Source organism: Balaenoptera acutorostrata, chromosome 3 (assembly GCF_949987535.1).
Source record: "Balaenoptera acutorostrata chromosome 3, mBalAcu1.1, whole genome shotgun sequence".
Classification (NCBI taxonomy): Eukaryota; Metazoa; Chordata; class Mammalia; order Artiodactyla; family Balaenopteridae; genus Balaenoptera; species Balaenoptera acutorostrata.
Genome location: NC_080066.1, coordinates 169,749,740 through 169,777,723, shown reverse-complemented (window position 1 = coordinate 169,777,723; position 27,984 = coordinate 169,749,740). Strand labels below are relative to the sequence as shown.

Genomic DNA, 27,984 nt, shown 5'->3' with positions numbered 1-27,984 from the left:
ATCTGGTCATATGAGCCAGTCTTCCTTTTCAGCTTAAACTAGCATAAACTGGGAGTTCATTTCTTTTTTTTTTTTTTTTTTTTTTTTAAAAGGATTTTCTTTTATTTATTTATTTATTTATTTGTTTATTATTTTTGTCTGTATTGGGTCTTCGGTTCGTGCGAGGGCTTTCTCCAGTTGCGGCAAGCGGGGGCCACTCTTCATCGCGGTGCGGGGACCGCTCTTCATCGCGGTGCGCGGGCCTTTCTCTATCGCGGCCCCTCCCGTTGCGGGGCACAGGCTCCAGACGCGCAGGCTCAGCAATTGTGGCTCACGGGCCCAGTTGCTCCGTGGCATGTGGGATCTTCCCAGACCAGGGCTCGAACCCGTGTCCCCTGCATTAGCAGGCAGATTCTCAACCACTGCGCCACCAGGGAAGCCCTGGGAGTTCATTTCTTACAAGTGATTGAGTCCTGAGCAATGTGGTGGTGTACAGTGGTGGTCTTCTGTTCTCCCAAGTTTTCATAAAATCAGTAACAGCAAACTGACTCATAACTGATGTCAGAGAGGCAGCAAAAATAACCCCTCAACAAACTCCCCTTGCCAGCTCAGTGCCAGACTTGAACTCCCGTCTTTGGGCAAGATGCTTTACAGGACATCTGAACTGCCTACCCCAGATGCCCTTCTGCCCTGGCCAGGTGGGTTTGGTCACCACAAGACACCCCTTAATGAGTGTTTTCTGTGTCCCTCTGCAGTGGGGCCCTACCCCTGGCTGTGCTTCTATGGCTGGGATATCTGAGGATTCCCCAGGAAAGCCCTTTGGAACGTGCCCATCTGGGCTGGGTGGTCAACCTTGAACTAGGAAGTGGCACAGTCCTTTGTTTCTATATCCCAAGGCCTAGACATTGATGAGAGCGCAGTGCTCAATAAATGTTCATCTTTAAGAAGAGCTAATAATAACCATTAACACTGACCTAAGTACTAGTTCATTCAGTCCTCACAATAGCCTTATGCAATGGCGTTCCTATTTTACATTTGGAGAAACTGAGGCATGAGGATATTAGGTTTTCATGTCCAAGGTCACAGAGCTCATAAATGATAGAGCTGAGATATAGGCCTAAACAGAATGGCTTAGTGCCCACGCCCTTTTTACAGCTGCCCAAACAAGTGATGAAGTCTACCTTTGCCTGGCAGTGTCCCATCTTCTTGCTTTATTCCATTTTATTCCTTCTGGTTTTCTTTAATTAAGTGTTGGTATATGTTTTCTGAGTCCACCAAGTATTCATTGTGTTACCACTGTGTGCTCAGAGCCGCTTGCTGGGGACACTTTGATCCTTGGTTTCCATTCTGCTCACTCTTCAAGTGGAAGTGTGTTGTGTCGCGCTATGCTGTGTGTGTGCTGTGTGTGTGCTCACGCCATTCCAGTGAAGACAGCCAACGAATCCCCTCCAAGAGTTTACTTTGAATTTTATTTATCTACTCCCGTTTACCCAAAATAATCACCATATATATATACGCTCATAAGAGTAGTCTCATAACAAGCTCTGAATATGGGTGCCTAGAGTCTTGCTTTTGTTTTTCTGATGGGGGAGTTGGCAATATCTGTATCTAGCCTGGTGGCAACTTCTGGTCAGAACTTAACATTTGGATCCATTAAGAGGCCTCTTCTTACCACCAAGCACTCTGTATTGGCAACCAGAGTGTGAGGTTCTCCGGCCTGATGAACTGCAGACAAGTATCTCTGGCTGGGCAGTGTAGGAAGGGAATGAGTGAGCTGGTGAATAGAGGAGTCTGGGTATTTTTCCTTGTTGTTATTTTGACGGAACTGGGACTAGCCATTGAGATACTTTATTAGTCCAAGAGCCCAAGGAAACTTCTCATCACTGTGGTTCAAGCAAAACCCCCTTGCCAGGGGCTGGACGGGGTGCTGCTCTCCTGACAAGCAGGCCCATCAGTAGTTGTCTTCAAACTTTTTGTTCATACGCTTCCTAAAAGAATTTTGGAAAACATACATTTTTTAAGTCAGCATCTAGAATTTCATCATAAATGCAGATAGTAAAGATGGCTTTTTAGATACATTGTAAATATTGATATTTAAAACAAAACTATCATATCTTTCTTCTAAATGTACCCAATGGAATCTAAATACCATAGCAATTTGATACCCACCAACCACCACCCACTTAAAAAACATAAAAACAAGATTTTCTTTACCTGTCAGAAATTTCGTATTGTTTCATTTTCTTTTGGAACCTGTGTATCCATTCCACTTCCCCCACAGAAATTTATACTAATGCATTTTATACATAAATCTTTCTTTGATCACCTTTCTCCTACAACAAAAATATATACATATAAGTTTAAGTTTAAGTTTTTGAATTTCCTGTGATCATAAGGCTTAAATTTTTTTTAAATTTCTTCCTGATTGAGTTATCCTTCACTTATTAGAAGTATATTATGCTCAAAACCACATGAATATGTAACAAATTTGGATAAACAAGAAACATAAAAAGTGAAATTTTACTGAAAATACATTTCTAAATGAGATGAATGGAGCTTTATAATTTTTTCCAATTAACTTATCATTGAATGAATGTTACTTATTGCTAGAAAGAATTCGGTTTAGAATTAGGAATTCTATTCCGATCTTTCAATTGAATGTAAGCATGCAAGCAGCCTTGTTTATATAAACAGGCAAATAAGAATGGAAGGAAATTTTGTTTAGCAATGCCACTCATTTTCTGAATGTCTTCTGAGTTTCATGCCCAAAATCACACATGCATTTTCATCAAAAATTATATTTAATGACTGTGGTAAGCTAAATGATGCCCTGCTCCCCCCTCCCCCCCCCCCCCGCCCTGCCAATATCTCCACATCCTAATCTCTGGACCCTAGGAATATTACTTCGTATGGCAAACGAGGCTGTGCAGACATGATCAAGTTAAGGATCTTGAAATGGGAGAATAAGCCTGGATTATCCACGTGGGGCTGATGTAATCACAAACATCCAGAAAAGAGGGACACAGGCAGAGTTCTGTGCGGAGAAGGTGGTGATATGAAGACAGAAGGAGAAAGAGTTTCAAAGATGCTGTGCTGCTGCCTCTGAAGGAAGGGGCCGTGAGCCAGGGAATGTAAGGAATGCAGCACTAGAGGCCGAAAAATGCAAGGAAAAGTTTTCTCCCCTCAGATCCTCCAGATCCTTCAGAAGGAACCAGCCCTGCCCATACCTTCATGTTAGCTCCGTGAAACCGTTTTCAGACTTCTGACCTCCAGAACCATAAGAGAATAAATCTGTGTTGTTTTAAGTCACTAAGTTTGTGCTGAGTTGTAATAGCAGCTGAAGGGATCTAATACGTTATCAACCGACAGTTCCGTTACATCCCCCTAGTAAGTAAAGAATTGGAAGCCATGACCACCGCGTCTTCATTCCAGCCCATGGGAAGCGGCAGGGGAAGAGGACGATGCACATAATCCAGAAGTTGCCCCATCAGTCGCATGATCTCACCTAATTAAAGGAAACAGAGAACTGTAGTTTTGTTTTTTTTTTTAAAGTATTTTTCTGGAACCAAGAAGGGACATGATTTTGTTTTTCAAGAGGCAACATTTGTTTGTTTTTTTTTTAAGATTTATTTATTTATTTTATTGATTGATTGATTGATTGATTGCTATGTTGGGTCTTCGTTTCTGTGCTAGAGCTTTCTCTAGTTGAGGCAAGCGGGGGCCACTCTTCATCGCGGTGCGCGGGCCTGTCAGTATCGCGGCCTCTCTTATTGCGGAGCACAGGCTCCAGACGCGCAGGCTCAGTAGTTGTGGCTCACGGGCCTAGTTGCTCCGCGGCATGCGGGATCCTCCCAGACCAGGGCTCGAACCCGTGTCCCCTGCATTGGCAGGCAGATTCTCAACCACTGCGCCACCAGGGAAGCCCAGAACTGTAGTTTTTTCCTAAGTGGCCATGTGCCAGCTCTTTTAGGAGGTTCTATTACTATAGAGGAACGGGAGGATGAATTTAGAAGGAAAGTAGTGTCTGGCTTAGAGTTGTTGAGGGAGAGACGGTGGTGGCATTAGCCATATGGAGAAGCGGAAGATGAGGGATTTGGAGTCCTTCAGCAACAGGACCTGAAGGGTCGGTGCAGTGAGAGGGGTGGGGAGGCAGTGACTCGGTGCCTGGATTTCTGGCTTAACTGAGTGGCTGGCTGTGTCGCGCGCGGAGGTTGGGACCGCTGTGTAGAGCCTGCTACAAAGCGTAGGAGTAATATACGTGCCTTATCACAACTGCAGGTTTGTGTAAATATTGACTCTCATCGACAGGTTTCTGTTAACTTAATTAAGGAGAATGTTTTGTTAAAGGGATAGAAGAGAAGTTGCTGAAGCAGCACTTGGCAACTTCCTGCCCTCGCCTCTCTTTAAGCACTGTGACTTCCTTAGGATACGTTTTACACCCACACCAGGAAAATGTTCTGGTGGGGACGTCGCCACGCCAGAGCCGTGTCATTAGCTAAATGGCGTTCGATCATTTGTATGCATTGTAATGAGACAGCTGAATCCCCGACAAAATGGATCCCCTGGGTCCTGTTTTCTGTTGATTGTTGTTGGCTGTCTTATATTAACTCTATTTTTATTTTCCCTTATGATAAATGTAGTCTACTCTCCTTTTAGAAAAAAGTCAGAGGTAGAGAACAAATGTATGGATACCAAGGGGGAAAGGGGTGGGGTGGGAGGAATTGGGAGACGGGGATTGACGCATATACACTATTGATACTATGTGTAAAATGGACAACTGAGGGGCATGTACTGTACAGCACAGGGAACTCTACTTAATGCACTGCAGTGTCCTAAACGGGAGGGAAATCCAAGAGGGAGGGGATATATGTGTATGTATGGCTGAGTCATTTTGCTGTGCAGTAGAAGCTAGCACAACATTGTAAAGCAACTATACTCCAATAAAAATTAATTTTAAAAAACCATAATGAAATAGTAATACACTTTTAGTAGAGTAGCTAAAATTAAACAGGACTGATGATCCTAAGCATTGGTGAGGATGTAGAGAAACTGGCATTCTCACACATTTTTGATGGAAATTTCAAATAATACAGCCACTTTGAAGTAGTTTGGCATTAAAGAAAAAATAGTGAAATATACACCTACCATATGATCTAGTATTCCACTTCTAGATATTTTCACAATAGAAAATAAAGCATATATCTATACAAAAAAAAAAAGTGAGAAACTTCAGAGAAGTAGAAGGAAGGAGGAAGATGACACATAATCCCACCAGCTGAGGTCCCCCCTTTATTAGCACCTTGTTGGATTTCCTTTCAACCTTATCTCTATGCATTTTTTTAAATAAATTTATTATTTATTTATTTATGGCTGTGTTGGGTCTTCGTTTCTGTGCGAGGGCTTTCTCTAGTTGCGGCAAGTGGGGGCCACTCTTCATCGCGGTGCGCGGGCCTCTCACTGTCGCGGCCTCTCTTGTTGTGGAGCACAGGCTCCAGACGCGCAGGCTCAGTAGTTGTGGCTCACGGGCCTAGTTGCTCCGCGGCATGTGGGATCCTCCCAGACCAGGGCTCGAACCCGTGTCCCCTGCATTGGCAGGCAGATTCTCAACCACTGCGCCACCAGGGAAGCCCTATCTCTATGCATTTTTAACTTACGTATTCTGCGTCTTTTTCTTAAGTAAACACCATAATATAAGTATTTTTCATAATTTCGATAGTTTTACAATAGTCTGTGTTGAGCATGTACTATTTTATATTTTATTTGGGCATTTAGATTGTCGCTGATTTTTCACTGTTGCCTATAATGCTGTCAATACTAACAGTTATTTCTGTATTTAGCCTCTGTTCCTCAGAAATAACAGAAGTGAAATTTCTGGATAATAGAATATGAATATTTTAACGGCTTTTCAGTCATAATTTGACATTACTTTTGCAAAGGGCTGTATCTATTTATATTTTAAGGATCCTATGTGAAAATGTTGGGTCTTATTTAGAATGTGATATTTATCAACTGGCCCAAGGCATTCAGTAAACAGCAAAATAAAGGAGAAGCTGCAACTGGGTGAGATCAACATTAGAACTAATTTTTTAAATTGCAGCTGAGCTGATAGAGGAAAAAGTTTGCATGGATTTGCTTTATGACACTCTATTCATTCTTTCAATACGCACCCAGTAAGCCCTCCCATCAAAATCAAAATCACACAGGCTGAGGAAGGATCCTAGTAGATTTCCCGTCACACAGATTTTTCCATCACGCGTTATCTCAGCAGTCACGTGAGGTAGTGGCATTTTACAGATGAAGATATGAAGCTTAATGACTTAGCCAAGACCACATAGCCAACTAGTGGTGGAGATGGGACATAAACCCAGGCTTGTGGCTGCTTTGATTGGATTTATTGAGCTACCGCTATATTCAAAACAGCATGATAAGCATCATGAGAAACAGGTGAGAAGGCCAGGCCCAACCTAAGAGCTTGCACTTATTGAGGGAGATCAGATATGCTTAAAAAGATATATTTGTCTGCTTGGGCTGCCATAACAAAGTACCACAGACCTGGAGGCTTAAACAACAGAACTTTATTTTCTTATAGTTCTGGAAGCTTGAAGTCCAAGATCAAGGTGTTGGCAGGGTTGGTTTCTTCTGGGACCTCTTTTCCTGGCTTTAAGATGGCTGTGTTCCCCCTGTGTCCTTACATGGTCATCTCTCTGTGCCTGTCTGTGTCCTGATCTCTTCTTAGAAGGATACCAGTCATACTAGATTAGGGCCCCATCCTAATGACCTCACTTTAGCTTAAGTAATTAATAAGGTAACTTAGTAAAGACCCTGTCTCCAAATATAATCACCTTCTGAGATCCTGGGGGTTAGGACTTCAACATATGGATTTGGGGGACACAATTACGCCCATAACAAAAGGTCATAGTGTCCAAAACGTTGTGAGTCCTCAGTTATGAAATTAGGCTAATTCTAGGCCAGTGTCTCTCAGCCTCAGCTGCACTTTAGAATCACCTAGGGAGTTCTTTTAACAAATAGCTGTGGACCCACAGAGTCTCACTTGACTGGTCTGTGGAGCACCTGACAAAGGTGTTTTTTAAAAGCTCCTTGGTGATTCGAATGCACACCCAGGACTGGGAGCCTTGTTGAATTGAAATACCAAAGAGACACCTGAGCTGGTTTTGTTGTCTGAAACTGTCCTGCTTTCTGTCCGGCCAACACTTAGCTGTATGCATAGAATACCTTAGCGTCAGCAAAATATCAGAGCAGCTGCTCAGTTTTGAGTCTCCACTTCATGCACACTCAGCTTTCTCTCTCAGTCATTAAAGGAGATAGTCGTTTGTTGAAGGCCTGTGATACACCTGACACTATGCTGATGTGAGAAGCTGAATAATGACCCCCACAGATGTTCATGCCCTAATCCTTGGAACCTTGAATAGGGGGATTATTCTGGATTATCTGCATGGGCTCAGTTTAATCATACTTCTCTTAAAAACAGAGAACCTTTCCTAGCAAACGTCAGAGAAATACGACCTAAGAAGAGCAGGAGAGTTTTGAAGCATGAGAGGGACTCCATCCACCACTGCTGCCTTTGAAGATGGAAAACGGGGGACAGTGGCAGGCAGCCTCAGTAACCTAGGAAACTGGGCAGCTGGGAACGGCCTTCAGCTCTCAACCAGCAAGGAAGTGGGCCCTCAGTCCTATAACCTCAAGTCACTGAATTCTGTCAACAACCTGAACGAGCAAGGGAAGCATTCTCCCCTAGCAGCTCCAGAAATGGACGTAAGGAGTGCAGCCCTGCAGATGCTTGGTTTTAGCGTGGTGAGACCCAAGTCAGACTTCTGACCTCTGAAACTGTGAGATTATAAATTTGTGTTGTTCTAAGCCAATAAATTTGTGGTAACTTGTTACAGCAGCAATAGGAAACTAATACAGCTTAAAAGTGAAAAATAAAATAATAACACATTCTCCCTGCTGTCATGGAGCTTAGCAACTTAAATTTGCAAAATTTATGAAAGGAGAAACAAATCAAGTTTCAACTCAAGTCTTAGGCTCAAGAAGTTTTTGAATTCAAGGGCCCTGGGTGTTAGGTGGTGTGTGAGGCCCAAATTATGCACTTTTTAAAAGTGTAAATGTAACTTTTATATGCACTGGGAAACCATATATATACATACATATACATTTTATTTATCCATTCATCCATCAGTGGACACTTGGGTTGCTTCCACATCTTGGCCATTGTAAATAATGCTGTGGTGAACATAGGGGTGCATACATTTTTTCAAATTAGTGTTTTGATTTTCTTTGCATATATACCCAGGAGAGGAATTGCTGGATCATATGGTAGTTCTATTTTTAGGTTTTTGAGGAACCTCCATACTGTTTTCCATAGTGGCTACACCAATATGTATTCCCACCAACCGTGCACAAGGGTTCGCTTTTCTCCACATCCTCGCCAGCACTTGTCATCTCTTGTCTTTTTGATAATAGCCATTCTCACAGGTGTGAGGTGATATCTTATTATGTTTTTGATTTGCATTTCCCTGATGATTACGGATGTTGAGCATATTTTCATGTGCCTATTGACCATCTGTATTTATTCTATGGAAAAATGTCTATTCATTTCAGTAGGTCCTCTGCCTATTTTTTAATCAGTTGTTTGGTTTTTTTGGTATCGAGTTGTAGGAATTCTTTGTCTATTTGGATATTAACCCCTTATCAGACATATTGTTTGCAAATATCTTCTCTCATTCAGTAGGTGGCCTTTTCATTTTGTTGATAGTTTCCTTCACTGTGCAAAAGCTTTTTAGTTTGATGTTGTCCCATTAGTTTATTTTTGCTTTGGTTTCCCTTGCCTGAGGAGACATAACAAAACAATATATATATATATTGCTAAGACTAATGTCAAAGAGCATACTGCCTGTGTTTTCTTCTAGAAGTTTTATGGGTTCAGGTCTTACATTTAAATTTTTAATCCATTTTGAGTTGATTTTAGTGTGCAGTGTGAGAAAGTAGTCCAGTTTGATTCTTTTCATCTAGCTGCCAGTTTTCCCAACACCATTTATTGATGAGGCTGTTTTTTCAGAATGTTGTATATTCTTACCCCCTTTGTCATAGATTAGTTGACTGTATAAGTGTGGGTTCGTTTCTGGGCTTTCTATTCTGTTCCATTGATGTATGTGTCTGGTTTTTGTACAAGGACGATGCTGTTTTGATTACTGTAGCTTTGTAGTGTAGTTTGAAATCAGGGAGTGTGATACTTCCAATTGTGCTGTTTCTCAAGATTCTTTTGGCTGTTCAGGATCTTTTGTGTTTCCATACAAATTTTAGAATTATTTTTTCTAGTTCTGTGAAAAAAGCCATTGGTATTTTAATAGGGATTGCATTGAATCCGTAGATTGCCTTAGATACTTGTAGATAGTATGTTCATTTTTACAATACTAATTCTTCTAATCCATGAGCACAATATGTCTTTCCATTTTTTTGTATCATTTTCAATTTCCTTCATCAATATTTTGTTTTCAGAGTATAGATCTTTCACCTCCTTGGTTAATTTTATTCCTAGGTATTTTCCTCTTTTTGATGTGAGTGTAAACAGGATTGTTTTCTTGCCTTCTCTTTCTGATAGTTCATTTTTAGTGTATAGAAAAGCAACAGATTTCTGGACATTAATCTTGTATCTTACAACTTTACTGAATTCATTTATTAGTTCTCATAGGTTTTTGGTGGAGACTTTAGGGTCTTCTATATATAGCATCATGTCATCTGCAAAGAGTGACAGTTTTACTTCTTCTCTTCCAATTAGAATGCCTTTTATTTCTTTTTCTTGTCTGATTGTTGTGGCTAGGACTTCCAATACTGTGTTGAATAAAAGTGGCAAGAGCGGGCATCCTTGCTTGTTCGTGATTTTAGAGGAAATTTTTCAGTTTTTTTCACCATTGAGTATGATGTTAGCTGTGGGTTTGTCATAGATGGCCTTTATTATGTTGAGGTATGCTCCCTCTATACCTACTTTGTAGAGAGTTTTTTATCATAAGTGGATGTTGAATTTTGTCAAAAGCTTTTTCTGTATCTATTAAGATGATCATATGATTTTTATTCTTCAATTTGTTGATGTGGTGTACCACATTGATTGATTTGTATATGTTGAATCATCCTTGCATCCCTGGGATAAGTCCCACTTGATCATGTTGTATGATCTTTTAATATATTATTGAATTTGGTTTGCTAATATTTTGTTGAGGGTTTTTGCAACCATGTCCATCAGTGATATCAGGCTGTAATTTTCTTTTTTGTGTGTGATGTCTTTGTCTGGTTTTGGGATCAGGGTAATGCTTGCCTTGTAGAATGAGTTTTGAAAATATACCTTCCTCTGAATTTTTGGAATAGTTTGAAAAGAATAGATTTTAAAAAAAACTTTTAATAGATCTTTATTGGAGTATAATTACTTCACAATACTCTGTTAGTTTCGGTTGCACAACAAAGCGAATCAGCCATATGTATACACATGTCCCTATATCCCCTCCCACTTGAGCCTCCCTCCCATCCTTCCTATCCCACCCCTCTAGGTCATCGCAAAGCACCGAGCCGATCTCCCTGTGCTATGCTGCTGCTTCCCACCAGCCAACTATTTTACATTCGGTAGTGTATGTATGTCGATGCTACTCTCACTTTACCCCAGCTTCACCCTCCCACCCCATGTCCTCAAGTCCATTTTCTATGTCTATCTCTTTATTCCTGTCCTGCAACTAGGTTCATCAGTACCATGAAAAGAATAGATTTTTAACTCTTTAAATATTTGGTAGAATTCACTGGGAAGCTGTCTGGTCCTGGACTTCTGTTTGTTTGCTTAGAGTTTTTTTCTTTTAATTACTGATTCAATTTCATTACTGGTAATTGGTCTGGTCCAGTCTTGGGAGATTGTACATTTCCAGGAATTTGTCCATTTCTTCTAGGTTTTTCATTTTATTGGCATATAATTGTTTGTAGTAATCTGTGATCCTTTGTATTTCTGTAGTGTCAGTTGTAAATTCTTTTTCATTTCTGATTTTATTGATTTGGGCCCTCTGTTTTTTTCTTGATGAGCCTGGCTAAATGTTTATCAATTTTGTTTATCTTTTCAAAAAACAAGCTCTTAGTTTCATTGATTTTTCTATTGCTTCTTTAGTCTCTATTTCATTTATTTCTGCTCTTATCTTTATGATTTCTTTCCTTCTACTATCTTTGGGTTTGTTTGTTCTTCTTTCTCTAGTCACTTTGGGTGTAAGGTTAGGTTGTTTATTTGAGATTTTTCTTGTTTCCTGAGGTAAGCTTGTATCGCTATAAACTTCCCTCTTAGAACTGCTTTTGCTGCATCCCATACATTTTGGATCATTGTGTTTTCATTTTCATTTGTCTCCAGGTATTTTTTGATTTCCTCTTTGATTTCTTCAGTGACACATTGGTTGTATAGTAGCATGTTGTTTAGCCTCCATGTGTTTGTGTTTTTGAAATTTCTTTTCTTGTAATTGATTTCTAGCCTCATAGTGTTGTGGTAGGAATAGATGCTTGATATGATTTCAGTCTTCTTAAATTTACTGAGACTTGTTTTGTGACCTAGTATATGATCTATCCTGGAGAATGTTCCATATGAGCTTGAGAAGAATGTGTATTCTGCTTTCAGATGAAATGTTCTATACATATTAAGTCCATTGGGTCTAATGTGTCATTTAAGGCCAGTGTTTTCTTATTGATTTTCCATTTGGATGATCTGTTTATTGATGTAGATGGGGTGTTAAAGTCCCCTATTCTTATTGTGTTACTGTCAGTTTCTCCCTTTACATCTGTTAATATTTGTTTTAAGTATTTGGGTGCTCCTATGTTACATGCATATGTATTTACAATTGTTACGTCTTCTTCTTGGATTGATCCCTTTACCATTACATAATGTGCTTCTTTGTCTCTTGTTACAGTCTTTGCTTTAAAGTCTATTTTGCCTAATATAAGTATTCCTACCCCAGTTTTCTTTTGATTTCCATTGGCATGAAATACCTTTTCCCATCCCCTCACTTTCGGTCTTGTGTGTCTTTAGATCTGAAGCAAGTCTCTTATTGGCATCATATACATGGGTATTTTTTTTTATCCATTCAGCCACTCTGTGTGTTTTGATTGGAACATTTAGTCCATTTACATTTAAAGTAATTATTGATAGCTATGTACTTAATTGCCATTTTGTTAATTGTTTTAGGATTGTTTTTGTAGTTCTTTTCTGTTCCTTCTTCTTTTGTTCTCTTCCCTTGTGATTTGTTGACTGTCTTTAGTCTTATGTTTGGATTCATTTCTTTTTTGTGTGTGTGTATCTGTTTAAACACATTTTAACAACCCTGCATTTTTACTCTCTGCCCCCCATCATTTAACGTTTTTTAAGTCATATATAACATTTTTGCTTTGTGTATCCCTTAACTACTCATTGTGGATTTAGATGATTTTTACTACTTTTATTGTTTAACTTTTCTCCTAGCTTTATAAGTGGTTGAGCTAGTGCCTTTACTGTATATTTGTCTTTACCAATGAGATTTTTCCCTTTGTAATTTTAATGCTTCCAGTTGTTGCCTTTCCTCTTCCACTTAGAGAATTCCCTTTAGCATTTTTGGTAAAGCTGGTTTCATGGTGCTTAACTCTTAGCTTTTGCTTGTCTGTAAAAATCTTTATCTCTTCTTGAAATTTGAATGATAGCCTTTTTGGGTAGAGTATTCTTGGTTGCAGGTTTTTCCCTTTCATCACTTTGAACTTTGAATATATTGTGCCACTCCCTTCTGGCCTGCAGAGTTTCTGGTGAAAAGTCAGCTGATAGCCTTATGTAACTTGTTGCTTTTCCCTTGCTGCTTTTAATACTCTCTCTTTATCTTTAATTTTTGCCATGTTAATTACAGTGTGTCTTGGTGTGATCTTCTTTCGGTTGGTCCTGTTTGGAACTCTCTGTGCTTCCTGGATCTGGATGTCTGTTTCCCTTCCCAGGTTGGGGAAGTTTTTAGCTATTATGTTTTCAAATATGTTCTCTGCCCCTTTCTCTCTCTAATATCCTTCTGGAACCCCTATAATGTGAATGTTATTGTGCTTGATGTTGTCCCAGATGTCGCTTAAACTGTGCTAATTTTTTTAAATTCTTTTTTCTTTTTTTCTGTTCAGCTTGAGTGATTTCCACTTCTCTGTCTTCTAGTTCACTGATCCATTCCTCTATATCATCTAATCTACTATTGATTCTTCTGAGTGTATTTTTTTATTTCAGTTATTGTATTCTTCAGCTCTGTTTGGTTCTTCTTTATATTTTCTAACTCTTTGTTAGAAATTTCCAGCTTCTTACTGTGTTCATCATTCTTCTCCCAAGTTCTTTGAGCATCTTTATGATTATTACCTTGAACTATTTATTGGGTAGGTTGCTTATGTCTCCTTTACTTAGTTCTTCTGGGATTTTGTCTTGTTCTTTCCTTTGGAACATATTCCTCTGTTGCCTCATTTTGCCTATTCTCTGTTTTTATTTCCATGTATTTGATAGGTTGATTATAGTTACTAATCTTGGAGAAGTGGCCTCATGTAGGAGACGTCCTATGGGGCCCACCAGCATACTCCCTTCTGTTCACCAGAGCTATATGCTTTAGCATGCACACTATGTGGACTGCATGGGCCCTTCTATTGTGGTTTGCTGACTACTGTGGTCATCTAGTAGGTGTGGCTGGCCCCTGGTCTGGTTAGTTGCCAGGCCCTGCCTATTGCAGATGCTGTTGGATGCTGGTAGGTGGGGCTGGGTCCTGTCACAGCTGGTTGCAAGGCCTGGGGAGTTTCAGTCCTGATGCTGGCTCACTGGTGGGTGGGGTTGGATTATGATGTGACTGGCTATGGAGTCCTGGGGTGGGTCACAGGGCTAGTGTTGGCCCACTGATGGGAGGAGCTGAGTCCTGGGATGGCTGGCTGCAGGACTGCGGGTCCTGGAGTACTAGTGTTGGCCTGCTGGTGTGTAGAGCTCAGGCCCAGGGGGTCCTGGGGCCGGTGTCAGCCCACTGGTGAGTGTGACTATGTTCTGGGCCATCTGTTGGGTGGGGCCGAATCCTGGGGTAGCTAGGGGCTCAGGGTCCTATGGCAGTGAGCCTGCTAGTGAGTGAGGCTGTGTCCCTACCCAGCTAGCTGCTTGGCCTGGGGCATCCCAGGACTGGTCCCAAGTGGCTGGTGGGTGGGGCAGGTCCCAGCACTAATAAGCTAGAGGGAGGATTACAAAATGGCACCTGCCAGCACTAGTGTCCTCGTGGTATAATGAGCTCCTAAAAACGGCTGCCACCATCATCAGTGTCCCTAGGATGAATCCCAGTTGCCTTCTGCCTGTCCAGAAGGCTCTCCAAGATCAGCAAGAGAGTCTGACTCAGGCTTCTTCAAATTACTGCTTCTGGCCTGAGTCTCACAGTGTGTAAGATTTTGTGTGGAGTCTCTATTTCCTACAGCCCTCTGCCTCTCCCAGGACTAAGCTGCACTGGCCTTCAAAGCCAAACGTGCTGGGGGCTCATCTTCCTGGGACAGGACCTCCAGGCTGGGGAACCCGATGTAGGGCTTGTACCCCTTGCTCGTTGGGGAGAACATCTGCAATTATAATTATCCTCCTGTCTGTGGGTCACCCACCCAGGGGTATGGGTCTTGACTATACTGTGTCTCCACCCCTCCTACCTGTCTCATTGTGGTTCCTTCTTTATATCTGTAGTTTTAGAAGATCTTTTCTTCTAGTCTTTGTGTCATCCTCATTGACAGTTGCTGTGTAAATAGTTGTAATTTTGGTGTGCCCATGGGAGGAGGTGAGCTCAGGGTCTTCCTACTCTGCCATCTTGGGCACTCTCCCAAATTCTGTGCTTTTGTTGGAAGTTTCTGGTAAAAGGAGAATGAGGACCCTGTTACTACAGACTGATGGAAAAGGGAAATTTTTGTAGCTAAATATAGGAAGGACTGATCATATAGAAAGGGTAGACTTTATATAAAGAAAATTACGTAATAATAGCTCCTCAGACTTCAGAGGAATACCTATCCTCTCCTACCCTCAGCCCCCAAATCTTCTTAATTTTAGTATGAAAGCTTATGGTAAAAAGCATACGCATCTAGTAAGGAAATGCTCAAAATTTAAAAAAGAAGAAGAAGAAAATCCCACAATGATGGGGCTATGTCAAACGGACATAGGGGCCAACTGAAGGAGCTCCAAGTGGCCAAAGCTGGAACAATTTGAGGAATAAAATAAAGTAGTATTGGATAATAACCAAAATATAAAGTAAATATCCATGAGTCCATGCTAATATAAGTAAATGATTCAATAAATAAGTGGGGAAGCAGAAACAAACCTCCCGTGAAGAAGAATTCCAAATAATTTATGTAGATGCTCCACCCTCAAGGAGGTGAATGGAGCACAGCTCCCCACCCCTTAGGTGTGTGTGCACAGTGACCTCCTCCAAGAGCATGGGGTGGAGAAGGCTAGGTGGGGACACAGATAACTTTATAGTGGAGAAACCTGTCAAACTCTCCCTTAGCCAGGTGATCAAGGTTTTAGCATCATCTGTGATAAGGCATGTGGATAGTAAGTTTCCTTGACATGGTGTGATGAGAAGAGCACTTCCCCTCTGTGGTCTTCCTCCCCAAGGATGTGATATTAGACATATCACCCAGTCTAATCATGAGAAAGCATCAGACAAGTCCCAGTTGAGGGACAGTCTACAAAATACCTAACCAGTACTCCTCAAAACTCTCAAGGTCACCCAAAACATGGAAAGTCTGAGAAAGTGTCACAGACTAGTGCCATGTACAGAGACATGATGACTAAATGTAACATGGTCTCCTGGATGGAATCCTGCAACAGTAAAAAGACATTAGATAAAACAAAGGAAATCTGAATAAAGAATGGACTTTAATAATAATGCATCAATATTGGTTCATTAATGGTAACAAACATACCATAGTCTTAAAAGCTGTTACTATAGGGGAAACTGGGTGTAGGGTATATGGGAACTCTCTGTACTATCTTGACAGTTTTTCTGTGACTCTAAAACTATTCTAAAATAAAACGTAATTTTTTAAGTAAAAAAGAAAAGCATATGCACCTTACAAATGTTTCTTCCACGGGCCACATATGTTCTGTAGAGTAAGAATAATCTTTCTGTATTTTCTGAAGGGGAAAAGGATCACTGAGTGTGTGGATTTGGGCACGGCCCCCAGAGCAGTTAAGAGGAGGGGGCATTTATTTTTCAAGTAGTTTAAAAGTAAAAGCACTCACCATACTTTATTATTTTTTTGTACACTACTTTCTCTGTCTCACATATGACTCACTCATCATACTACATTAAAGCTATTTGATGTTCCAAGAGTATGTTTCATTTAACAAAGTATATTCTGTGACCATTTTGAGTATACTTTTGGGAAATAAGGAGAAAATATGCATCATGGAAAACAGATGGAGCTTTGGTACTTGCCTGAGTTGAAGGCAAACCTCGTTTGACCCTGGGCCTCTGGGAGCCCAGCTCTAGCCCGTGCCACATAGGAGAGCTTTCCACATTAGGATAGAGATGCAATTGTAAATCCATCTGCACATGGAAATAAAAGTGGGTGCATTACCCTGTAGTCCGTCAGAGGGAGCATAGGAATCGTGTATCTCATCTTAAACTTGGACTTGATGGCACAAACATTTAAGTACTTTGAGAGGTGGTTAAGTTCTCTGTCTTCAAATGAAACGAATTTATTCAATCAGGAAAAGATTGACAATTTTCCAAGCAGCAATTTATTTCCAGTCCCAGAAAAGATTCAACCAGTGGTAGGAAAAATATATGTGTGTGTGTGTGTGTGTGTGTGTGTGTGTGTGTGTGTGTGTAGTAAGAGTGCCTGTATGTATTTAGTTGTTGACATTTCAGGAGGCCTGGGCCTCCTAGGCCAGCTGTTCCTCATGATTCCTCTCCTCACTGCCTTTCAGCTCATCCCTTGCCACTGACTTCTCACTGCTTGGCACATTGGCCGCTAAAGTGTTCAGTGAATGAATAACCCAGACAAGGCGGGTGGCAGAAAAAGAGCCAACACACAGCACTGTTACTGTCCTAGAGATGGAGGTTGACGAGGAGGAGGGAGAGGGCTTCTCTGTGTGTGTCTACTTCCTTCTTCCTCTGCAGGATCCTCTGAGGGCGGCAGTCCTTCCAGTCTGGTTCCCCTTTGGAGACTTTTCTCATCCTTTCTCTTACAGAGTACTTTTCCTGAGCATGGTTCTCCTAATCAAGCAAGAATAGTGTGGTACTTGTCAGAATTCATCCCCTTACCCCCCTTTTAAAAAAAATTTATTTATTTATTTATTTATTATTTATGGCTGTGTTGGGTCTTCGTTTCTGTGCGAGGGCTTTCTCTAGTTGCGGCAAGTGGGGGCCACTCTTCACCGCGGTGCGCGGGCCTCTCACTATCGCGGCCTCTCTTGTTGCGGAGCACAGGCTCCAGACGCGCAGGCTCAGTAGTTGTGGCTCACGGGCCCAGCTGCTCCGCGGCATGTGGGATCTTCCCAGACCAGGGCTGGAACCCGTGTTCCCTGCATTAGCAGGCAGACTCTCAACCACTGCGCCACCAGGGAAGCCCCCTTCACCCCCTTTTTTAACTTAATATTTGATACACACAGAAGAATGTGTGTAACACAAATGTAACTTACAAATCTTCCTAATAAGGTGAACCCACCACCTGCTCTAAGAACTGGGAGCGTTACCTACACCGCTGCATCTCCCCACCTGTTCCCACCTCCCCACCCCCAGAAGAGACCATTACCCCAAACTATGTGGTTATCATTTCCCGAGTTTTTAAAAATTTATACTTTCATTACATAAGTATATAGCCCTAAGGAATATACTGTTTCATTTTTGGCTTGAGGTTTACAAAAGATGCACCATACTGAATGTAGTCAACTGCAATGTTCTCCTCGGCCTCAAAATTATGTTCCTAAGATTCATGTATATTATGTGGAACTCTTAACTGTAGTTCATTTATTTTGGGGTCTATATAGTATGCTGTAATATGAATATTCCAGTTTACTTCTCCATTCTCCTGACTTGGGGCATTTGAGCTTTTTCCAGGTTTTGTGCCATTATGATTGAGGGCCCAGGGAACATTCTTGGTGGATGTCTCCTGGTGCATTTTCATATGAGCATTCATTAGTGTAGTAGTTCTCAGACATGAGCATGCATCAGAATTCTCCAGAGGACTTGTTGAAACACAGATTGCTGGGCCCCATGCCCAGAGTTTCTGATTCAGTGGGTCCCAGAGATTTTGCATTTCTAATAAGTTTGCAGGTGATGCTGCTTTTGCTGCTGGTCTGGGACCGCACTTTGGGGACCGCTGTCCTAGAGGAAACACCTCGGAGTTGGATGGCTGGGTTGCAGGGAATGTACCTGTTATAAGGTAATACCCAGTTGTTTTCCAGTTGTTGTATCATTTTATTTTCTCATGACAGTATAGAAGAGTTCCATTGAGCCATGTTTTCGCAAATTCTTGGTTTTATTTGTGTTCTTTCTCTACATTCAATGTGACTGACACTGTAGGAAGGGAAAGGATTTAAATACTGAGACAAGTATGTTTTACACTTTTTAAAATTGAAATATAACTGACTTACAATATTGTGTTAGTTTCAGGTGTATAGCAAAGTGATTCAGTTATATATTTATATTTTTTCAGATTATTTTCCATTATAGGTTATTACAAGATATTGAATATTGTTCCCTGTGTTCTTTGTTGCTTATCTATTTTATGCATAGTAGTCTGTATCTCTTAATCCCATACTCCTAATTTATCCCTTCCCCCTCCCTTTTCTTCTTTGGTAACCATAAGTTTGTTTTCTACATCTGTGAGTCTGTTTCTGTTTTGTAAATAAATTAATTTGTATTATTTTTTAGATTCCACATGTGAGTGATATCATAAAATATTTGTCTTTCTCTGTCTGATTTACTGCACTAAGTCTGATGTTCTCTAGGTCCACCCATGTTGCTGCAAATGGCATTATTCCATTCTTTTTTATGGCTGAGTAATATTCCATTGTGTATATATACCACATCTTCTTTATCCATTCAACTTTTGATGGACACTTAGGTTGCTTTCATGTCTTGGCTACTGCGTTTTACACTTTTTAAAAAGAAGACAGAGATCTTTACACTATTTGAGTGTGTTTCTTTGGGCTTAACAAGCAAAAGAATGGACTCTTAACAGGTTTGCCAAGGGAAGTAAATAGTGAACAATTCATATAACTTTAACAGGACGTCATTTACCAGTGTCAGGGGGAGCTGGATGATTTAGTCATTTAGGTTCTTTCCAAGTAGCAATAACAAAACTGGAGATGGTCCTCACACACTAGCTGAAATGATTACAGACATTTTTATCTGTTCTCCCATCAGAGTACAATGCTGTTTAATCAAAAGGCACTTCTTTTTGAGAAGATGAAGACTCAGGAGGGATGTGTTTGAAATTTTTTGATATTGTGACAGATAAGATGATCTAGGACTGATGTATCACATGCCAGAACTGGAAGAAGATAAGAGATGGGTATTTAAAATAAATAAGAGGAGAGAGGAGATTGCCCTGTGCAGGACATGGAAGGATTAACTTGCCCACAAGGTGGCAAAACAGAACATGGTAGAAAGAGTATCAGCTTTCATCTGCCAGGCATGAGCTTGAGTTTTAGCTCCTCTAGCCAAGCTCTGGTGTGAGAACTGGTCCCAGTTGCTTGCTCTGTCCTGAGCCTCAGTTTCCTCTTCTATGAATTGGAATCAGTCCCGTGTTGCAGAGGTTTACATGAAATAACACACACAGCGCCTGGCACATGGTAGGGCACCCAGTAAGCATTCCATGTCTTCTTTTCCTTTGGAACAGGTTTATAAGAATAGTAAGTATTGCCATTTTTACATTAGTTCACTGTTTGCAAAGCCCTTTCCCATATCTAATTCTCATAGCGCCCAAGAGGATGCCATTTCCATCATCCTCATTACGTGCTCATTCACCTCACCTGCCTCACCTGAGGCAGTCACCTCTGTAATTAATGTCACACCTTGCTCTCCGCGCACCGTTTTGAACTTTGAACAGCGGTGTGCATGCGCCATGGTTCCTCCCTCTCATCTGAGCGTACGGATGACGAGATCATTACGGACTGGACAGGTGTCTAACCTGATCCCCTCCTTGGCTCTGCAAAGAAACATCAGCATGAGGAGACCTAACTCTGAGTACTTCCTCTGCACCAGACGTTTGGCAGCCTTCTCATCTAAACCTCATAAAACATCTACATCTGAGGTAGATTCAATTATTACTTTCATTTGATACATGACTAAATAGCCACAGACCTCAAAAATATTTTGCTAAGTGAAAGAAGCCAGTCACAGAAGACCACATATTGTGTGATTTGATTTATCTGAAATGTCCAGAAAAGGCAGATCTATCGAGGCAGAGAGTAGGTCAGTGGTTGCCAGGAGCTAAGGGGATTGGAGGGAAATGGGGAATGGCTGTTAGTGGGTATATGGCGTTTCTTTAGGACGATGAAAGTGTTCCAAAATTGACGTGCAGGTAGTTGCACAACTCTGTGAATATCCTACATTGTCAATGAATTGTACTCTTTAAATGGGGGAGTTTTATGGTGTGTGAGTTATATCTCAGTAAAACTGATTTTTTTAAAGTCTTATTTAAAACAAAAACAAAACAGGCTCAGAGCAGTTTGGGAACTTGACCAAGATTATAAGCGCTAGCAAGTAGCAGGCAGATTGAGTTCAGAGTGCACACTTGAGGCTTCTGGGTTCGTCTCTCCCCATTTGTCTGCCTGACAAGCTCCAGCTGGCCCTTCAAGATTCAGCTCGATTCTTCCTCTTCCGAAAGGTTTTCTGCACTTTCAGGCAGCCTCCGTGCTCCCTCTCCGGGGCCCTCATTGTCCTAAGAAAACCTCCTCTGTAGAGCGCTTTCCACAGTGTCCTGTAAGGTGGGCTGCTTGTTTGCTTCTTCAGTATAACCATGTATGCTTCTAGAAAGCATATAAATCCAGGGCCTAGCTAGTGTCTGGCACCAATTACATGTGTTCAGTCCTGGCACTGTGGCTGAAATCATGGGGCAAGGGCCAGTCCCTTCCACAAAGTGTCCTGCGGCACCAGCATCAAAGAAGACTCCTGAGCGAAACGACCCCATGTGAGATACGTGTATGGACCGAGTTGGGCATGATGAGCTTGACTGATGCCTTCTTCACACTGATGAGGCCCAAGCGGCCAGTCTAATTTCCGTGCAGGTCACTGAGCATTGCTTTCTTTTCTGTGATTGCAATTTGGACCCTCACCCCAGACAGCCTTCTTGTAAAGCCCGTCCAATTGATAAGATAGGATACTAGAAATGACTGTGTATCATTGGGGAAAAATACAATATTGCCTCTGGAAAAATATTTGCAAGTTCATGTCCAAGTGGTGGGAATGAACCCTATTACTTATACACAGAGCTGACACTTCTTAGTTTTTGACCCTCCATCTTTCCTCCTATAAGAGCTTTTAGAACATAGCCTTGGAAGATTAGTCAGAACCCAGCTGAAATGGAAAGGGATTTTAAGAAAAATTAAATTCCTCCGTAAGATCCAAGGTGTGTGAAATGTTGATGTTTGTACATACAAACACACACACACACACACACACACACACACAGACTGCAAGGAAGTTCATTAAGATGTTATCAGTAAAGCAGCTCACATTAATTATCTCTTGTGTTGTGCTGAGTTCTTTACACTATAAACTTACTTAAATCCTACTACTCTTGAACTATTATTTGTCCCTGTTTGGCCGTTGGGAAATCTGAACTGCAGAGAGCTGTGTTAACCCCCTTTTTCCGGACGGCAGGATTGTGAGGGGTTTTTAATTGCTTTTCTCTGCTGTTCTGCATGTTCTGAATGTTCTACAACGAACATGTGTCATTAGGAATAACACATATGAAATGTTTTTGTAAACAAAATGTTGTTAAAAACAAACCAAAGAATGCAGCAACCGCTGAGGAGAAAATGCTTTCCCAGATGATGGGCTGCCCCGCCGTGGGGCTGGTGGGGATCAAGATGGCCTATTAATCATGCACAGGACTGATTCGAGAGTTTCTGTCCTGGCTGCAAGGCTTACTAAAGCATGCCAGCTTACTTGTAAAGTCACGTGTGAATGCCTGACATTTCACATGTGAAATCGCAGAGGAATTGTGCTCAGAGGCTCATCTGCGGGACTTTCACCTCCACGCTGCCGGTGACCCAGGTCTTCTAAGAAAAACACACACATCTGTGCGTAATCCGTCAACTGGGACTCATTCAAAAAGAAAACAAAGATAAGGATGAAGTGGGTTTCATGAAAGAAAACCGACCATGCGCTTGATGACTTCTTGGCAAAGGCGGACGGGAAGTGTGCTGCTGGCCAGCATCTCCTCGGCCGCCCCGGGCCTGTCTCGCCTGCCACAGCGTGTGGTCAACGTTTATCTCACCGAGAGCCAAGGGAAGGGAGGTGCTGAGGTTCACCGATGGCTCGCACTGTTTCCAGGCTGATACGTGATTTTTCAGATTGTCAAAACATAACGATGTTGAGGTTCCATTGTTTTCTGTTTGGTGACCAGTGCCGTGTGTCAAGTCTGTGAAGACCTTTCCTGCCTTCATCGCCGTTCGGGGGTGATTTCTGGCTGATGTGGCTTCCACGTCACGGGTGGGCGTGAGAAGCATCTGGCCTGGTGGGGAAGGTGGGAGGGCACTTGGCTTGCCTTTCAGCTCTAGATCGTGCAGATGGCCTCTTCAAGAAAAGGAAGCTTTGGGACTTCCCTGGCGGTCTAGTGGTTCAGACTCCGTGCTTCCACTGCAGGGGGCGTTGGTTCTATCCCTGGTGGGGAAACTAAGATACCGCCTGTCCTCGTGGCCAAGTGTTGAGGTCTTTACTTATAATTGAGTTTAGGGGCATGAGCTGCTCACAGAGTTTTAAGAAGTTTCCCAAATTGCCTGAAAGGACTTATCAGAAGGAAGGGTCCACATTCACTGGGGCAGCGGGGGATGCGGATAAGCCACTTTCTTCCCCCAGGAGAAATAAGGAGAGGCCTCCAGCTGTCATCACTCACCTGACCTGAAGGGAACCATTCCCCAGGTGCTGCAGGCCCGCCACTGCCACCCACGCCACCTGCAGGATACACACACCTGGCCTGAGTAAGCCATGGCCAGGGCAGCGGTGGTATGGACTGACAGGCCAAATGGTATCGGGAAATTGAAACATGTTACTGAAGAGGGAGGCTGGTCTGAGGGTCATGAACAGTGACCAGAACGTGAGTGAGAGCTGATGAGATGGGACGGGGCAGACGGCTGAAGGTCAAGGAAGTCAGTGCCCGCTGGGTGTGTACTCTCTCTATCTCTGGTCTGAATGGCTCCTCCTTTCCTGCAAAACAGAGTAGATGGACTGATGGTCCCTGATCTATTTTGCAGGCCTCCTGTTTGCCCATCACAGAGCTTTGCTTCTGTTCTTGTGGTTCCCATGCAACAGTCACTTCTAAGAGGGAACAGGAAGCTGGGCATAGGTAGCTGCTGATTGAAGTGGGGAATCTGGGGACAAGGAATCTGGAGACTCCTTACCAAGTAAGTCCTGAACCCAGAAGGGGGTATTCTTTAACAAGGCCCCCACAGAAAGCATAACATAAGCCTCTCCCTTAGTGCAGGGACACAAGCTAACTAACTGATTATAGGGTTTGTTTGTTTTTAATTATAGTAACACCTGAATTATCTAAGGTTTTACTGAAAGTAAAATAGTTGATACTAATGGTCATCATTATAATAAAAACAGTACATAGCATCCTGTAATGAAATGGCCCCTCACTCTCCGTCTCTCCAGTTAAGTTTTTTGAGCTCCTTGAGGGGGGGAGTCTTTCACCTCCATCCTCAGAGTCTAGCCAAAATAGATGTTGAATGAAGGCTCCAGGATGGACTGGGGGGAGAGACTGGAGAGAGAGGGAAGGTCCTCCAGTCTCCCCTCCCCTCATTCCAGGCTGAACCGAGGGTGACTACAGACCCAGTCAGCTTTTACATACCACTTGGAGTGGTGAAAGTCTACCACCAGGTAGATTTTTTAAATTACAAGCCTACTTTCATGAGTAGCTCTACATGTATTACTCTGGCTAAAACAGACAATGAAAGAGAATTGAAAAGAAGAACAAAGAAAGAGTCACAAAATAGTCACCAGGCAGGGAAAGTAGTTTCTAGGACCAATTAATTACCCACAGGTCACGGGGCAGCTCAGTGAGTTTTTCTGATTCGTATTTCTTCCTTTTTTGTTTGTGCTCATTTAAAAAGAGCCAAAGAATTCTATCAAACATTTACAGAAGAGCTAACACCTATCCTTCTCAAACTCTCCCAAAATATAGCAAAGGGAGGAACACTCCCAAACTCATTCTACGAGGCCACCATCACCCTGATACCAAAACCAGACAAAGATGTCACAAAAAAAGAAAACTACAGGCCAGTATCACTGATGAACATAGATGCAAAAATCCTCAACAAAATACTAGCAAACAGAATCCAACAACACATTAAAAGGATCATACACGATGATCAAGTGGGGTTTATCCAAGGAATGCAAGGATTCTTCAATATATGGAAATCAATCAGTGTGATACACCATATTAACAAATTGAAGGATAAAAACCATATGATCATCTCAATAGATGCAGAAACAGCTTTCAACAAAATTCAACACCCATTTATGATAAAAACCCTCCAGAAAGTAGGCATAGAGGGAACTTACCTCAACATAATAAAGGCCATATATGACAAACCCACAGCCAACATCATTCTCAATGGTGAAAAACTGAAACCATTTCCACTAAGATCAGGAAGAAGACAAGGTTGCCAACTCTCACCACTGTTATTCAACATAGTTTTGGAAGTTTTAGCCACAGCAATCAGAGAAGAAAAAGAAATCAAAGGAATCCAAATCAGAAAAGAAGAAGTAGAACTGTCACTGTTTGCAGATGACATGATACTATACATAGAGAATCCTAAAGATGCTACCAGAAAACTACTAGAGCTAATCAATGAATTTGGTAAAGTAGCAGGATACAAAATTAATGCACAGAAATGTCTTGCATTCCTATACACTAATGATGAAAAATCTGAAAGAGAAATTAAGGAAACACTCCCATTTACCATTGCAACAAAAAGAATAAAATATCTAGGAATAAACCTACCTAAGAAGACAACAGACCTGTATGCAGCAAACTATAAGACACTGATGAAAGAAATTAAAGATGATACAAACAGATGGAGAGATATACCATGTTCTTGGATTGGAAGAATCAACATTGTGAAAATGACTATACTACCCAAAGCAATCTACAGATTCAATGCAATCCCAATCAAACTACCAATGGCATTTTTCACAGAACGAGAACGAAAAATTTGTGTGGAAACACAAAAGACCCCAAATAACCAAAGCAATCTTGAGAAAGAACAATGGAGCTGGAGGAATCAGGCACCCTGACTTCAGACTATACTACAAAGCTACAGTAATCAAGACAGTATAGTACTGGCACAAAAACAGAAATATAGATCAATGGAACAGAATAGAAAGGCCGGAGATAAAACCATGCACATATGGTCACCTTATCTTTGATAAAGGAGGCAAGAATATACAATGGAGAAAAGACAACCTCTTCAATAAGTGGTGCTGGGAAAACTGGAGAGCTACATGTAAAAGAATGAAATTAGAACACTCCCTAACACCATACACAAAAATAAACTCAAAATGGATTAAAGACCTAAATGTAAGGCCAGACACTATCAAATTTTTAGAGGAAAATATAGGCAGAACACTCTATGACATAAATCACAGCAAGATCCTTTTTGACCCACCTACTAGAGAAATGGAAATAAAACCAAAAATAAACAAACGGCACCTAATGAAACGTAAAAGCTTTTGCACAGCAAAGGAAACCATAAACAAGACGAAAAGACAACCCTCAGAGTGGGAGAAAATATTTGCAAATGAAGCAAGTGACAAAGGGCTAATCTCCAAAATAGATAAGCAACTCATGCAGCTCAATATCAAAAAAAAAAAACAACCCAATCCAAAAATGGGCAGAAGACCTAAATAGACATTTCTCCAAAGAAGATATACAGATTGCCAACAAACACATGAAAGGATGCTCAACATCATTAATCATTAGAGAAATGCAAATCAAAACTACAATGAGGTATCACCTCACACTGGTCAGAATGGCCATCATCAAAAAATCTACAAACAATAAATGCTGGAGAGGGTGTGGAGAAAAGGGAACCCTCCTACACTGTTGCTGGGAATGTAAATTGATACAGCCACTATGGAGAACAGTATGGAGGTTCCTTAAAAAACTAAAAATAGAACTACCATACGACCCAGCAGTCCCACTACTGAGCATGTACCCTGAGGAAACCATAACTCAGAAAGAGTCATGTACCACAATGTTCATTGCAACACTATTTACAATAGCCAGGACATGGAAGCAACCTAAGTGTCCATTGACAGATGAATGGATAAAGAAGATGTGGCACATATATACAATGGAATATTACTCAGCCATAAAAAGAAATGAAATTGAGTTATTGGTAGTGAGGTGGATGGACCTAGAATCTGTCATACAGAGTGAAGTAAGTCAGAAAGAGAAAAACAAATACCGTATGCTAACATGTATATATGGAATCAAAAAAAAAAAAAAAGGTTCTGAAGAACAGAGGGGCAGGACAGGAATAAAGATGCAGATGTAGAGAATGGACCTAAGGACACGGAGAGGGAGAAGGGTAAGCTGGGACGAAGTGAGAGAGTGACATGGACATATATACACTACCAAATGTAAAATAGATAGCTAGTGGGAAGCAGCTGCATAGCACAGGGAGATCAGCTCGGTGCTTTGTGACCACCAAGAGCAGTGGGATAGGGAGGGTGGGAGTAAGATGCGAGAGGGAGGGGATATGGGGATATAAGTATACGTATAGCTGATTCACCTTGTTATACAGCAGAAACTAACACAACAATGTAAAGCAATTATACTCCAATAAAGATGTTAAAAAAAAACAAACTATACAATTCCCACCCTCTCTCACCTCACTCTCCTCTCCAACCAAAATCCCCTGTGTGGGAATGCAGACAAGTTATTAACTATTGGACTGCATTCTGTTGGTTAAAACACTTGTTTACACATGAGCTTGCTAAACCTATGTACTACAAAGTAGGCTCATCTAAACAAGCACAGAAATCAGTTCTGATATTTCCTGCCACTGTACATCCTCTACATCATTTTTTTAAGTTAATTAGTCTGTACAATTCAGCATAAGTAGTTCCATTCCCTTTCAGGTTCAGAGGAAGTACGCAAGTATGGAGTAGTAGGAAGAACACTGAACTTGGAGTTCCCAGGAAGATACTGCTGTGAACTTGGGGAAATCTCTTAAATCTTTAGAGCCTCAGTTTCCTCATTTTTAGGGAGGTGATAATGTCACTTCCCTGACCACTCTCATTTGGCTGTTGTGAGGATCAAATGGGTCAGTGGCTGTGCTAGCAGTTTGAGAAGTGTAAAGCTCTGTTCCAACGCCATGTGTTATCATTATTACGAAGAATAACCAGCACAAGCTGTTAAACATTTCCCTTCTCATGAGCTTATGTCCTTTGATGCTATTGTTATCTTCTTGAGTAGAATCAGCTTTTGTGAGGCATGCCCAGAAAATTCATTGTGGACATGTTGTTTTTAGACTGCTAAGATTAATCCACATGAGTGAAATTTATCATCTTCCTTCAGCATCTTTCAGCATCACCCAAAAGTATATCTTATTTTTAAATTGACATATAACTGACATATAACATTGTGTGAGTTTAAGGTATACAACATGTTGATTTGATACATTTATATTACAATATGATCACCATCACAGTGTTAGCTAACACCTCTATCATGTCACATAGTTATCATTCCTTTTTTATGGTGAGAACATTTAAGATCTAATCTCTTAGCAAC

At 41.3% G+C, this 27,984-nt stretch overlaps 1 long non-coding RNA gene across 6 annotated transcripts; it reads right to left on the bottom strand.

Annotated features, from left to right (window-relative positions):
- Nucleotides 1-1,429: 1,429 nt before the first annotated feature.
- LOC103001318 (uncharacterized) lies at nt 1,430-23,816 on the bottom strand. Of its 6 annotated transcripts, XR_009007613.1 has the most exons (5): nt 14,662-15,819; nt 5,125-5,181; nt 3,207-3,484; nt 2,194-2,312; nt 1,430-1,967 (listed from the first exon to the last, which is right to left on the bottom strand). It is a non-coding gene; the product is annotated as an uncharacterized LOC103001318 (long non-coding RNA). The 6 variants fall into 6 exon arrangements; XR_009007612.1 differs by lacking the exons at nt 5,125-5,181; nt 14,662-15,819 and adding an exon at nt 23,077-23,816; XR_009007611.1 differs by lacking the exons at nt 5,125-5,181; nt 14,662-15,819 and adding an exon at nt 20,030-22,838.
- Between the last annotated feature and the right edge of the window lie 4,168 nt (nt 23,817-27,984).